This window comes from Lutra lutra, chromosome 13 (assembly GCF_902655055.1).
Source record: "Lutra lutra chromosome 13, mLutLut1.2, whole genome shotgun sequence".
Classification (NCBI taxonomy): Eukaryota; Metazoa; Chordata; class Mammalia; order Carnivora; family Mustelidae; genus Lutra; species Lutra lutra.
In genome coordinates, this window is record NC_062290.1 from 9,222,446 (window position 1) to 9,238,626 (window position 16,181).

Sequence of the window (16,181 nt, forward strand, 5' to 3'; positions counted from 1 at the left end):
GCATCTTCTCACAGTCTTTGCCCTCCTCTTTACCTAGTTTACCCACACTATCCAAATCTCTCTTCTAGCTTCTTCATCACCTACTGCTGTTTTGTTTTTTTTCCTCACAGAGGACTTTGAATTTTAGTGATTCAGACTCAACTTCCCAGCCTCCTTTTGCCATCAGCTACATGACTAACTTGCAAATTCCTATGTCTTAGAAATTACGTTCATAAAAACAACACTCTGATTCACCCCATGTGTATTTTCTTGCTGCACCACTAAGTTGATTACTTATGGTTTACCTGTCTGTGAAGGATAGGTCTACCATGCCTGTCTACTGGAGGTCGAGAGGGGGCAGAACAGGCTACAGTTGCTATCTTATAAACAGTCTTACTGCCAATATTCTCTTCAATCTCAGCTATGATCATGATATACTTCTGGTCAAACTTCTCCAAGCCTTCAAGGCCTAGAAACGACAGGAGGGAAAAGACTGTTTATCTTACAAAATTGAACAGGAAATACTTCCACCATGAAGAGATGTTTGTCATTTTGTGATTCATGAAATGGTATGTAAAACGTGCTCACTGGGAATCTTCTACAATAGAAATAATTTCCAGTGGCTCTTCCCATAGTTATCCTGTGCTCCACCATCTTGGATCCAGTGCCTGGGACTTATTTTTTCCCTTTCCAAATACATCCTCCAGAGTCTTTCTTCTCTGTGCTTGTGTCTGGAATCCTTTCCCTTTGAAATCTTTACCTGTTGAGATCCTACCAACCAATCCCAAGAAATTCTAACACAAAATTCGTCCCTTCTAGACATGTATGTCCTCCGTACCCTATAAGCTCCAAGAGAGCGAGGACATCATCCGTCTTGCTGGCCAACATAGTCTCAGCAGCACTGGAGAAAGACTGTGGTTTAGCAAATGCTCAACACAGATCTGTTGAATAACTTTACATTTCATAGCGAATCATTTCTTCCCTCACAGTAGATCATGTCTACTGTAGCACTGATCATAGCCTGCCCATATCCGAACCATGACAATTCCAGCCTCTATCCCCTAACTGGTAGTGAGTAAGAATATGTCTTATTAACTTTGGCATCTCCTATGCATGTAGGAGACTACTGGAAACACACTCGATTCTTGATCAACATTTGTAAAAGTATATTGTTGAATGTATTTGTTCCTCTTGAGGTCAAAAGAAAGATTTAGATCCATTAAGATACTTTTTCTTCAAAAGCGAAAAATATAAGAGTCAGCTATGCAAAACAGAAATCTCTAAAAACCATGGAACACTATTTAGGTTTTTGACATTTCTTAATTATAACATTTTAAGCTGAAATAACTACTTCCAGAGGAAGCAATGAGTGTTGATCTCATACTGTCAGTCGGCCACTACTGTAAGAATAAGATGTTCTTATATCCCAAGTAGTAAAAATAATATATACTTTTTACTAGTGGAGAAATTATTTTAATTTCAACTCTGTCACCTGTGGCAAGGACTTTTTTTCAAAATTTATTTGGAGTGTCCTATTATGACAGAGGATGAACAGAGGATGCTTGTAGAGACAATTGTTGCTTTAAATGGTCACGTACAATAATTTTAGCAGAAACAAAGTGAATTTTAAAAAAAATTTATTCTCACTAATTCTGGTGGAAGGTAACAATGCGTGAGATTAAGCTAAAAATTTATTATTTTATTTTAAAGGTAGAGGAGTGTCCATTGCAGAAGAAATTTTTTTTTTTTGTAATTTTTTTTTTATTTTTTCAGCATAACAGTATTCATTATTTTTGCACCACACCCAGTGCTCCATGCAATCCGTGCCCTCTACAATACCCACCACCTGGTGCCCCCAACCTCCTACCCCCCACCCCTTCAAAATTCTCAGATCGTTTTTCAGAGTCCATAGTCTCTCATGGTTCACCTCCCCTTCCAATTTCCCTCAACTCCCTTCTCCTCTCCATCTCCCCTTGTCCTCCATGCTATTTGTTATGCTCCACAAATAAGTGAAACCATATGATAATTGACTCTCTCTGAGAAATTTTTTTTTTAATAGAGTCAGTGACAAAGACCCTTTGAGGACAATGCTGAGGAACTGAGAAAGTCATGAAATTGTATGAATTTATACAAGATGAAGTTCAAAATAGAAGATCTTAATAATTCTTCAATATTCAATCCAAGCACCTTATTCCAACCATGTCAACTCTTCCATCCTTCTAGGGAAGTTCTGAAACTTCTGCTCCTCACTCCCCCAACGCCATACTTCCTGCCCCTCTGACTTGCCTTCATGAGACCTTATTTCTCTTTGGGTAAGATGCACGTACATGTGGGTGGCCTCACATAGCCCCTGGTGCACAGCACTAAAGTTCACGGCCATGGCCTTGGCTGGCAGGTTCTGCAGGAAACGCAGATCAGGCAGGATCCCCTTCTGGGAAGCATGGCCAAGATCTGCTGACTTATTCTGCTCTGGCTCACTTCTCAGACAATGTAGGTAGAACAAGGCAAGCCCATCTTTCCATATGGCCCACCTTCCATGCTGGAAAGGTTGAAGGGAGGCACCACATCAATTCTCATTCCATCTTTGCTGTTGCTAAAAGTCATCTTATGATATCCATCAGTGCCTCTCAAAAGGGTTGTTAAAAGCAATTTTTGATGCATCAGTTTTTGTCGTGTGAAACTCTTCTGAATATTGTGGGGATGTCTCACTTCTCTGCTTCCCACCATTAAATGCCAGGAATGCCCCCAGATGCTGTGAACACGAAAAAAACATCTTTCCAAACCCTCTAGAAGGATGGTAAAGCCTATGTGCTGAGGCCTCCTTTCAGCCTAAATTCAAAATTGAGGATGGCTGAAACTTAATTTCCTACACAAATAGTGAATTAGATATTTAGGCTGTGGTACTGGTGCCATTGCCATCAGTATAGCAGGATCAATCAAGAAAACGTATCATTTTCACTACTCTGAGACAGAGAAGGCACAATTCAAAAACTGCTTTTGCCCCACAAAATTCAAATGAAAACACTCTCTCCACTTAGGAGAATGTATCACTTCATAAACTCAAGAAATGACAAGTAAAGTGTTTCTTAAAGCTAAACCCACCTCAGCCTATCCTCCTCACCCCAAGAAACACACATGTCGAGAAAACGGCTCCCACTATGGATGAGTTATCTGCATTCATACAGACAGTTCTGACAGCTGGCAGAAAGGAAGGGCTTGTTTGAGAAATATATACTCAAGATTGACTTTTCAGGGAAATGCTTGTTAGCAATGCACTGCTCCTCAGGGGACAGGGGGATACATCCTGAAGTTTAAGATTTAATGAGGATTTTTGGAGAGCAGACCAAGTTGCAGCCACAGAAAATAAATTATAGGCAATTAGGTCTACATCTGATCCATTTTCCAGCACCCTCCGTTTCACTCATAATCTGTCTTCAGATTCACATTCTCCTGCAAATACCAAACCTGCTTCGCTTTTGAGAACCTAAGTGATTGGAAATGAAATGTCTCTGGGTTGACACCCAAAGTCTGGTCACAGGTGAACCCAGACCAGATTAGATTTACAGGCAGCAAGGTATTGAGTTACCGAGTTCTTCCGGGGTATATTTGTTACAATCCCATTGAAAATCAGCTGGCTTGGCAGAGAAAGTCTCATTTGCAAAGGAGAAAAATGAGAATTGTGCCCATGGACAGGGCTGCAGATCTAGCAGGTGTTTGCGGCAGCTACAAAACACTGGCTCCAAGCCTGCCTCTATCAAAATTACCTGGATAAACAATGAATTCTGGAACACTGAAAAGAAATTTAAAAAATAAATAAAAATTTTAAAGAATTTCTCCAGAATTTCCCCTAAGTTGATAAAAATGACAGTCAACAACACAGACAATAAAGGAAATAGCTTATAAATCAGAAAAATAAAAATAAAAATTACCTGGAGACAGGGCTGGAAATACAGCTTTCCCGAGTTCTGCCTGGTATGCAACGAATTGTGTCCTCTCCAAATTCCTATGTTGAAATCCTAACCCCCAGAGCCTCAGAAGATGACTGCATTTAGTGAGTGGGTCTTTAAAAAGATTATTAAGGTCAAATGTGGTTGAGTGGACCCGAATCCAACATGACTGGCATCCTTTTAAGAGAAGGATGGGACACAGACAAGCACAGAGGTAAGACCATGTGAAGATACAGGGAGCGGATGGCCAAACCTGCTCTCACCTTACCCTCAGTCTTCTAGCCTCCAGAGCCATGAGGTAAATGAATGTCCCAGTCTGTGGCAGTCTGTCCCAAAGTCCAAGGTGAGCAGCTCACACTTCCCTGGACACACTGACTCGGAATCACTGGAGACTGGGGGCAGAAGGAAGTCTACCACACCAGGGTTTGAAACCATGAATGTGAACTTCTTCCCAAGAGGCTAAAGCATTTCCCCCGGATCGCCCAGCACCTTGACCTGCTTTGACTGTGGCCGAGTGCTCGGCCCACCCCTGCTCCAGCTACACCCGGGGGTCCACAGTGGAGTCTCGTACTTCCTTCCTTGACCCTGATGCCTAAAATAATTGTTGCCCTTTGGTTCTACGAGTTTCTAGAACGTGTCTCCTCAGAACCTGCTTCTACCAAAACTGTCTGAAAAATAGCTCAAAGAGATATTTGAAGATGGCATGAAAATCTTTTTTTTTTTTTTTTATAAAGAAAAACACAGAGAAAGCAGATGATCAGGTCTAGCTGACCACATTGCTGGACGACTGCTAAGAGATGAAGGCAGCTCAGTGGCTCAAGGATTCTATGTCTCAGCACAGGGTGTCCCCAGCTCACTAACCCTGGAAGTCTCCAGGTTTTCCTGGGGCTGCAGAGTCTGAGTATGCCAGCCTCCAGAAAGGACATCTGGGAAAGCCACGATCATTCTTCAAGGAATTACCATGGAAAACCACCTTGCTCATCTCAATTCATAACCACCTAGGCAGTAGCACTGGGGAGGTTATAATAATATAATTTTCTTCTGGTAAACCAAAAGCCATGTAGGGACCCACCTCATGAAGAGCTCTGGATAATCTAGAACCCACCTGTGGACAAGAGGGACCCTTGCATATCATTCTGTTATAGCTCTGGCCAAGCACCCAAGCATGAAAGGAAATTACAAAGCCCCATCTATTCCCACCATTTAAATTACCCAGTGGTTCCCTAACATTATGTTTCAGGATTACTGCTCCCTGCCCCTAGGTTTGCAACTTTGCATTTCATTTGCCTAGAAGCAAATGTGACCGACCAGCCATACCTCCTATCTGGGCATTGGGACAAGTGTTTCTTTGGCCCAACCCTACCCCAATCACCACCACCTAATAACCTCTCACCCACTAAACTTCTAGGTCATGTATCCATGTCTTAATTTAATAAATATTGACCAAGTACCAATTATTAACCTATATTACAGGTTAGGCATATTCCAAGCCCTAAGGGTATAGTAGTGATATAACAGACTAAATTTCTGTTCTTATTGAACTTAATTTCATGTGGTGGAAAAAGACAATAAATGAGTAAATAAATATAATTTCCAGATATATGCTATAGGAAAAATAGAGCAGAGTAATTAAATAGAGCAGTTATCCTCCTAGCGTGGTCCCTGAGTCAGCAGAGTCAACAATCATCTGGGCACTCATTAGAAAAGCCAATTCTCAGGCTTCTCTCAAGACTTTCCAATCAGACACACTCCGGAGCTAAGACGCAGCAAACACGCTCAGTGAAGTTGGAGAACCACTACTGCAAGAAAGAGTGATGATAGGCGAGAAACTTCAGACTGAGTGGCCATAGAAAACCTCCCTGAGAAGGTGACCTCTGGGCTGAGACCTGAATGTCACCCATGCTACGACAAAGTCCTGCTCTTAATTCCCTACAGTGGTCACTTGAGGTCTCCTAAAATTTTGGTCTTTGTTTCATGCCTACCCAACACTCTCCAAGGTTCATTTCCCCTCATGGCTAGCTTCATGGATGTGTCACCTGTACCATCTCAGAAGTCCTTGCTCTCGGCAGGGCCCCACCATTGGTTTAAAGCTCTACTGTCACCATCTTAAAATTCTTCATAGTTTTATCTCTGAGCTCATCTTGCAAGTGAGCTGTCACTGGACAATGAAGCAGGTATGTGAGCAGTATAGTTTTGGACATGACGCATGGTGTCCTGCTCACACACAGTGTGGGCAGCCTCTAGGAATGCAGGATTCTGGCAGACTTGTAATACACAGGAGTCCAGTGACACTCAGGTGAGTTTCACATAAGTGTGTTAAGTCCACAACTGGAGGAAGCAGGCGCACGGACACAGAGAGGCCATGTTTTCTCTTCTACTTACAATATGCTTCACATATGGAGAGAATGCAAAGGTTTTCTAGGAAATCAGACCTCCCAAGGAGGGCTGCTGGTATCTCCATACTCAGGTTACTTCCCTGTATTCACCAAACCATTTAATGCTGCAAATGATGACCCAGAAAGTTAAAGGTATGACAGCCCACAGCTTCATTTCCTTTCACTTCTTCCTTACTCTCCAGTAAGCGCAGGCGGGACATGTTAGCACAATGCAGGTGAGTCAAAAAGTGAAATAAAATCAAATGAGTTGGTACCGTGTACCAGTTCCACTGTTCAGGCAAGGATGAAAGACAGATGCATATGTGAGTTACTGCACATGTGCTGTATAATTTCAACGACTCCATATAGGAGTTAAATCCTCATAAACTTACAATTAAAACAGATGGGCACAACAGATATGGTCAAATTCATCAAATAATGTAACATTTTATTTTTTCATTACTTAAAATGATGGGCAGTAGCAAAATCAGAGCACGACTTGTCCAAAGAAAAGCCAGGGGAGAAAAGCAAAAGCTTTATATCTTTGTTCCTTTAGTGACAACTGTTTCCCGCTTTTTGAACAAGGAGCCCCATAAACGGTGTAGCCGGTGATGCTTCCCACGTGGGTCTGCCCACAGAGAGAAGGCACCCTCACAGGGCTGACATGAGCATTCCAAGACGTGCATGGGGCAGCTCTGTTTTCTTTGTCACAAATGGGTCACCGAGTGAAGCACCCATCTCTGAGAGGGTGCCAGGTGGCACCGGGATCAGAAACGTGAGCTGTACTTGCATCAGGAAGGAAGACAAAAAGAAAACTTTTTCCTCTAGCTCATGCCCAGACCCTATGAGAGCAACCGGACACCAGCACCATGTTGAGTCTTAAAATTGACCCCTATTCTGTGAGACCCCTGGGCCATTCCTCCAAAGCAAGAAATGCAGAAGAGCTCTCAACGCACAGACTTCCGGAAGGACAGACGCAGAGTGGGGACATCTGCTAATTGACTAGCGCTACAGCGGTAACACACACAACCTAGGAGGACTCCAAGAGGACTCCCGTGGCCGAAGCTCATGGGGTTCAATGGTCCTGTCTTATTTCGCCTAACACTACACACTCACGTTCCGCCCACACGGAGTGGACACAGCCCCCTTCCCTCATTCACTCCCACTCTGCTTTGCACGCCTCGAACAACCAACCAAGAAGGAGCGGGTGGGAAAGGAGTGCCTTTGACTTCGCCTGCCCCGGGTTCAATCCTAAATGCTAAAAGGACCTCCATTTACAGGCAGTTCCAAGGCCTGGTGTGTGTCACCTCACACAATCAGATGCGTCACCGTGGTCACTTCGGTTCATGAGAAATCCGGGCTCTCTCTCGCACATGTGCCGAACGAGGTACAAAGGCTGCTTTCATGACCGTGGACAGGTTTACAAGGCTGGAAGTGCCAAGATTTCGGGGTTGCAGCATTATCCCACTCATTTCTTATTAAGATGCTCCTTCATCATTGGAAATTCCTTTCAGTCCCAAATGATTTCAGTCCTGTTACTGAGCCATTAGTTAAAAGAAAAGGCTGAGAACCAAAATCCTCACCTCCCCAGTGAAACCATTAGGTTTTGGAGATCGATTTTTACAAGATGCCTAAATGCTGACCCTGGAGAATACAGTGTTCTATTAGGTGAAAACATGGGTAGCAGATTTATTTTCCACCCTCGGAATCAAGAAATAAATACCTTTTGTTGAATAAGTCATGTGTGGAAAATGTTCTGGAAGAGCTCAGAGGTGGAGTCCCTCTGCCTCTTGTAGAGAACCTGCAAAGAGGCTGGAGATGTGGGGTGTGGGGCACGGGGGGCTGGTCTGCCCTCCACCTTCAGCTGCCGTCTGCTTCTCAGTGTCTCCATCTCCAAGGGGATCACAGAGGGGGTTGTAACTGTGCTCTGTGAGGTTTTCAGGGAAAAGATTGTTAAGCCTTGGGGAGCATTAAGAATCACACTCGCAGTCCTCTGCCTATGAAATTGATTCAGCAGGTTGAGGAGGACGGGGGGCCCAGGAACCTCAATTACTAGACAATTTCCAGCTGACTCGGAGGCAAAGCCCACAGAGGTGCCGGTCTGAAGCTGAGGGACAAGATGCATCATGGGCTCTACCGTCTTCACCCCTGCATGCAGGAAAGCAGCTCAGCCTTCCTCTGTTTAACAGTGAAGTGCCCCCAAAGCTTTGAAGAACACAGGACTAGATGTCCTCTAATGCCCCGTGCAGTGTCCGTGTCGAGGATTCCAGGAAGTCCACGGGAGCCCAACTTCACTTAAAGGAGATACGCGTCGTACCTGAAGAGCCTCCGTTCTTTCTGTGGAAGAACCCCTCCCCCCAAAGGAGGCCAGACAGGAGATACCCGCCCTGCCCCCCAGAACTCCGGGGCCTCAAGCAATTCTACTCCCATAATAGATAAAACTTCAATACCTCCCTTCTTTTAGAAATTATTTCAAATAATTAGTGCTGTGGGTTGAATTTTGTCATTTCAAAAGATGGGCTGAAGTCCTAAGCCCCAGCACATGACATCGTGATCTTTTTTGGAAACAGGGTACTTAGTAAGAGGACGTCACACTGGAGTAGGGTGAACCCTTAAGGCAGTATGGCCAGTGTCCTTAAAAGACAGTAGGAAGACACAGGGACAACGACGACAGACATATTGGAGTTCCGCAGCAGCACACGGAAACCCACCAAGGACAGCAGTGAGGAGAGAGGCCCCGAAAAGACTCTCCCTCAGAGCCCTCAGAAGGAACAAACACACACCCTCACCCTGACCTCAGACTTCCTGCCTCCACAACTGTGAGAGAATGAATTTCTGTCACTGTAAGCCACGCAGTTTGGGGCACTTTGTTATGGCAGCCCCAGGACACTAAGACAATCACTACATTTGCACGTGATAAAAATGATCTTTGCAAAGGTTGCTCTTTTATCTTGATTTAAATTGCAGTGCAGGAATATGAAAGATTATCTAAACTCGGCCCAGGCACCAGGGAACCTTCTACCCTCCATCCTTCAAAAGCAACAAGGTCCATCTCTAAATCGAGTCTCAGTGTGTCATTAAAACAATCTCAAGGTCACACAGTCCATGTGGCCCCATCACTCAGGGTGCCTCATCCTTTCACAGAGGTAATTAATTGGATTTGGGCATGAAATCAAAAAGCTTAAAAAAAAAATGTTTAAAAGGAATAAATGATCTCCATGTAAAAGGATTCCAAAAGCTCATGTTCCTCCAGGAGCCAGGAAAACATTGTACATGGTGACATTTCTCTGGAAATAGTCACATTTCCATTTCCCTAAAAAAGAACTTTCCATTTTTAATCTCATTCAATATTGTGATAATCAAAATCACCTCTGAAAATATCTACATGGTGGTACTTATAAACCACTGGGCTCAATTAACCTCTTCTTATTAAGGAGCCAGCCATGATTTTAAACATATTTTTGAAGTAGAGTATATGTGACCACTACCCTCCTTTTTATGATGGATTCAAAAAGAGATCCAGGTGTCACAGTTAGGACATTCATTTTTATTTTGAAAGAAAATAAAATAAATGGGAAACTAACTTATATAAAACATACACAGTCAAGTGTTAAAATTCTTTCCATTTTGCTTTACGGTTTTTGTTTTGTTTTGTTTGTTTGTTTTTTGTTTTTTAAGATCTCATTTCTTTATTTGACAGACAGAGATCACAAGTAGGCAGAGAGGCAGGCAGAGAAAGAAGGGGAAGCAGGCTCCCTGCCAAGCAGAGAGCCCGACGCAGGGCTTGATCCCAGAACCCTGAGATCATGACCTGAGCAGAAGGCAGAGGCTTTAACCCACTGAGCCACCCAGGCGCCCCTTGCTTTACATTTTAACACTGTTTTTAGGATAACATATGTTCTGCCTGTCTACAAATATATTAAGATGAAAAATGAAGGAAATTCTGGGGCCCCTACCATCTGGCTTGGGATGCGGATTGCTAATTGCTTAATAAATCCCTTGTAGCCCCTGCCCCTGCTGGAGGGTTCCTTCTCTGCCTCCCCCACCCCCTGGCTTTTAAATCCTGGTGTGGACCTGAAGCCTAAGCAGCTAAATCTCATTCAGGTAAGTTATGTTGTTTAAATGAGAAGTATTTACCCTTGTACTCTGATTTAAGTGAAGCTGTGACATGACAACCCAAACTACCGAAATTATTCGTTGGAGATGATTATTTCCATCATAAAAGGAATCGTAATGAAACTCTCAGAAATAACATTTAATGTTGGTATACTTAAAATTGGATTCAACTAAGAAGAATTCTGTTTGCATAAAATGTTTAGGACCTCAAGTAATATATCAACTGAGGTGAGATAATTTGTGTTATATACACATAAACACACACACACACACACACACACACACACACTCATTTATTCAACAAACATGCATTGTATAAACCCCCTGTGTGCTAAGAATCACTTGGCGCTAGGATCACAGCTGAATAAGATACAGACCTTACCATAAGAATTTGTCATACAATCACGTCTCATCAGTAAGTACAATGGAAGGCAAGAAAGTGAACAACGAACAATCACGTGTGCAAAATAAACTCCTTAACAACAACAACAAAACCCACTGGTTTCATTGATGGCTGCATGAGGTCTACCCTAATTTATATCCTTCTCTCACACCCCTCTGCTTGCCTATACGTGATTCTGAGTCTGGGTTAAACTTGCATACAGCACCGAGAGTCCCAATTGGAAGGCTGGGGATTACTGAATCAGAATGATCCAGAAATGTTAAGGAACTACAAAGTTGAACTCCCTCTAGTTCCCAGGAAAGTCGTCATAAATCTCAGCAAATTATACCTGAAAAATATTTTGATTTTGATTCGTCGAGCTCCACAGCTGTAAGACCCAGTTCCAAGAAAATGCATTACAACTTTTACCCTAGAGTCATTTTCAGTTCGTCAATATTTATCCCCACAATTACTCCATTCTTCCCATTCCCAGCATACACACATTAAAATAAATCATAAATTGGTTATCTTGAAATCAGGTAATGTGATGCCCCCAGTTTTATTTGTGTTTTTCAACATTTCCTTAGCGATTCGGGGTCTCTTCTGGTTCCATACAAATTTCTGGATTATTTGCCCCAGCTCTTTGAAAAATACCGGTGGAATTTTGATCAGAATGGCATTAAAAGTATAGATTGCTCTAGGAAGTATAGACATTTTAACAATGTTTATTCTTCCGATCCAAGAGCATGGAATGGTCTTCCATCTTTTTGTGTCTTCTTCAATTTCTTTCATGAGTGCTCTGTAGTTCCTCAAGTACAGATCCTTTACCTCTTTGGTTAGGTTGATTCCCAGGTATCTTATGGTTCTTGGTGCTATAGGAAATGGAATCGATTCTCTAATTTCCCTTTCTGTATTTTCATTGTTAGTGTATAAGAAAGCCACTGATTTCTGTACATTGACTTTGTATCCTGTCATGTTACTGAATTGCTGTATGAGTTCTAGTAGTTTGGGGGTGGAGTCTTTTGGGTTTTCCATATAAAGAATCATGTCATCTGCGAAGAGAGAGAGTTTGACTTCTTCATTGCCAATTTGGATACATTTTATTTCTCTTTGTTGTCTGATTGCTGTTGCTAGGACTTCTAATACTATGTTGAACAAGAGTGGTGAGAGTGGGCATCCTTGTCGTGTTCCTGATCTCAATGGGAAGGCTGCAAGCTTTTTCCCATTGAGGATGATATTTGCTGTGGGTCTTTCATAGATAGATTTTATGAAGTTCAGGAATCTTGTACACAACCAGTTGCTAAAAGGTAAGCATATGTGGTTTCAAGCAACAGAAATCAATTCTGAGTAATTTAAGCAAAAGAGTGGTCATTTATTGAAACCAAAGAAACTGTTGAGCAGTTCAGCCTTGAGAAAGACACCAATATATCCCTAGAAGCTCAATAAGTATGCAGAAGTTCTCTTTAATGAGCTAATTTACTCCTAGTATGGCTCCAAAGAGTCCTGGCCCCCTGATCATTCCAGTCTGTGTGTCAGACTTCCAGAACCAAGAACCTGGTTGGCCTAGTTTGGATCATATGCCACCCACAGATCACCAAGGGGGTAGGATCAGAGTAAGCAGCCTTTTAGTAGAAAGGCCTTTATTTATACACAAAGGAAGGGGATGGGGGATGGCTGTGAACAGTGAAGTTGCCTTTGTCATTAAAGTAAGTTTTTAAAATACTCCCTCCCTTTAAGGAGTTAGATTTCCCAGTTCACCATTGTTTCTCTTCTAATACTTACTCTGAGTGTAACACAACAAGTATGGGGAACTGTAGGAGTCAGGAGGGTGTAAAACAGGAAAATGAGCATAACACACAACCCAACACTTTACACTCATCTCTACATGTAAGAGCTACTTTGTGATTTATCCTGCATCCTATGGACATAGAGAGCTCCAGGAAAAGAAGAGTCACCTAGAGTCACAAAAGGATCTGATTTCTAGTCAAGAGAAGAGAATGAGGTTTGCTCCAAAAGCCTAAGGAGAGCTTTATACTCCCTTAAACAGCCAGCAGAGGAATTCCTCAGAATCAGTCTTCATGGTATCTCTGATACTACTCTGACGGAGAAACATTACCTTTCTTCGTGAATGATGAAAAACAAAAACAAACAAATAAAAATCCTAGCTTCAAAAAAAAAAAAAATGAGGAAGAAGCAAGGGCTCTGGGTTGATATATGATGACTGGCTAAACATAGAAATTTCCAGGGTGCCTGGGTGACTCAGTCAGTCAAGTGTCTGACTCTTGATATCAGCTCAGGTCATGAGGGTCATGGGATCAAGTCCTGTGTCGGGCTCTACACTGAACTTGGAGCCTGCTTAGTATTCTCTCTCACCCCCTGGGCCTCTCCCTGCAGCACATGCACTCTCTTAAAAAAAAAACAAAAAACGCACAAAAGTCTGTGTGTGTCTGTGTGTGTGTGTGTGTATAAATTTACTTCTTCAAGAAGCAAATGCATCTACTGTTTCTTTCTGTTGGAAAGGTTGCTTGATGAGCTTAGTTTTTGAATTGAAAGACTTCTACACAGTGAACACTTTGAGTCTAATGAGAAATGTCAAATGGAAAATGTAACTAAAAGAGTCTTGCTCAAAAAGTCCCTGCTGATGAAACCTGAAATCAATATTGATGAATTTGGCTTGCCCAATTTTTGCTGAGTGGAATGAACTGGGTTGGTAGGAGAAGTTATTTTAGCTGTATTTCCTCAGCATGCCAACAGAATTTTTTCCCTGTTCCCCCAGCCACACATGTGGCATACATTTATTATTTACAATACATACACAGGAAGCGCTTGATTGATGAGATAACCCCTCATTCAGAAAGATCTTTTCCAAATGGGACTTTGTACTGTAGGTATTAAATGAAGTACCATAAAGTCAGTAAGATATACTTTTTCACCCACAGGTTTTATTTCCGATAAAGATATTACAGGGGTGATTTTTTTCATAGACAGTATGTGATGTAAAATATGGTTACAGATAAATATAGATTGTGCCTATATACTTTTCTCTTCCCATGCTCTTGAAGGCTTTATGTGGGGTGTGTATGCAAGCTTACATAAACACGAGAGGAAAGAGAGAACAAGAGACTGGAAAGACTGAAACTGGGGTGGTTTCTGTGTAAAATGTAATCGTATAGAGATTATTGTATTTATGTAGATTTTAGTCCATACTTAGGTATTCATATTGTACTATTCCATTGAATAAGAACGATGAGCATTCAAAATGGCATCTACTCGGCATCAAAACATCTAATTTAATTTTGAAACATCACTAATGCTACCCTATGAATGTTCCCATCTTATTTTAGGAAGCAAATTTTCCTTTTAGGGAAGGAAATAACATTTAGGACAATGTCAAATTCCTATCATTTGACTTAGTATGAGCTACTGGTTTTAAGTCTGACCACATCCAAATACAATTCAGTCCTGCTTTAAGAGTCTTTAAGAGTCGTGTGTTATTTTTTATAAATTTCCTTTATAAAAACATTTTTTATAAATTTTTTATAAATTTTCTTTATAAGGAAATTTTTTATAATTTTTATAAATTTCCTTTATAAAATTTTTAAATAAATTTTTATAAATTTCCTTTATAAAATTTTTTTTATAAATTTCCTTTATAAAAAAAAACTCCTTCCCAGATCATCACCTTATAGCTTTTCTTTCAATGGTATTATCCAAGAGCACATTTTATGGGCAATTGCATCTCAAAAAGAAAATATTCATATATATATTGAGTATATGTATTAATACATATTTATTTATACACAGTATATATTCATATGTTCATTTATAAATGGAAACACATCTGGAATGATAAGTAATTTGACATAATTCTAATTACAGTCTTACAATAGATCAGGCACTATTCTCAGTAACTTGTAAATATGTGCTCATTTACGCCGCATCATGACACTCTAAGATAGGTATTATTACGACTAGTCTTCTCACTTTTCCAATGGTGGTGCAGCGGTATAGTGAGCTTTGTAACTGGCCTCCGGTCTCACTCGGAAACTGCTCAGCCAGTTTAAGCTAAAAATGCTGTTCACAGGCACAAAATTAAGTGCCTCACAGACTAGATGAAAAGTTTGCAGGCTCACTCACCACGCTATCCAGAGCACGGGTCAGGATTTCTGTTGCATTTTCTTCTTTTTTAACAATACTTTTTAAATGCTGTTCACAGGCAATTACAACAACGGGCCATGGGCCGGATGTGGCCTGGAGGCCATAGCCAGCCAATTCCAATTCACTGCCAGATTTTCTCATAAAATTTTTTTAAATGAAAATGCAATAAATGTAGACAAAAGAGCTTTAATTTTTGTGGACAAGTACTTTGTTGACTTCACAGTTTTTCCCGAAGGCCTCCTGGTCACCCCTCTGTAACATCTGCCTTGTCCACCCTTTAAGCACCTCTGGGTTTGAGCTCCTGGTGGCCCAGTTCTTATCCTGTGACCCCACTCCCAGGCTCAGATGACTGGTCCTAGGTGATCTTGTCACCCAATCTGGGTCAGAGGATGGGGAATTCTTACCTTAAGTGACAGTCCCCTTCTGTTCTGCTTGAGGGTCCATATCAAATGAAACAGGACTTCCAGCGGCCGTCAGAGCTGGGAGAGCCAGCCTGAAAGGGAGAAAACCGAGTCAGCACGTCGACGCGAGCCGGGTGACATATGGAGAAAGGATCTCGACAGCAAGTCCTTCTTTTAGGTTATTCCTAAGGCTCAGCTGCATTCTTGTCCTTGGATTTCCTGAGAAAACTCCTATTTCCTTGTAATAACCCCCCCTGCCTCCCCACTCAGCTATCTGGCATCGGTTTCTGTTGCTTACAACCAAAACTAATACTTTTTATACACATGTACCATTGTTAAGTAGCCAGCATGTTTAGACAGGGAAATCATGTTTAGGGAACCAGCTCACGAAGAGTTTAAGAAAGTGCCTTCTTTCAGATGACTCAAGAAGATTTTAGTTCGGATATTTCCATGTAAACATTTAAAGTCCATCTCTGAAGCAAGATTCTCATTAAACTAAATACATAGCAAAATGTAAGAGTTCATCAACAGAACTCCTTTCCCTCCCTATCCCCTCCAGGAGCAGTTCTAGTCACTCAGAGTCCAGAAGCTGATGTACAGGGCAGTTCAACAATTTTCTAAATCCCTACTATGTTTCTAGCACTTTTCTTCTCTTTGGCTGTCACCCACGACCCAAAATCGTGCCTGGGGCAAAATCATCACTGGACACGTACGGAGTCAAAAGGATCAATGAATCAATACACATTTTTAATGATTTTTTAATGTTTAATAACCCTCCAAAGGACCCTCTTCATCTGAAAAGGATTTTTAGCTTAAATAAGTA

The 16,181-nt window shown here is 41.6% G+C and overlaps 1 long non-coding RNA gene across 1 annotated transcript in view; it reads right to left on the reverse strand.

Annotated features, from left to right (window-relative positions):
- Positions 1 to 15,447, reverse strand: part of LOC125083808 (uncharacterized) — a 208,333-nt gene extending 192,886 nt beyond the window's left edge. Inside the window, exon 1 of the long non-coding RNA XR_007122382.1 lies at positions 15,362 to 15,447. This is a non-coding gene — a long non-coding RNA (uncharacterized LOC125083808). The remainder of the gene's footprint in view (positions 1 to 15,361) is intronic.
- Between the last annotated feature and the right edge of the window lie 734 nt (positions 15,448 to 16,181).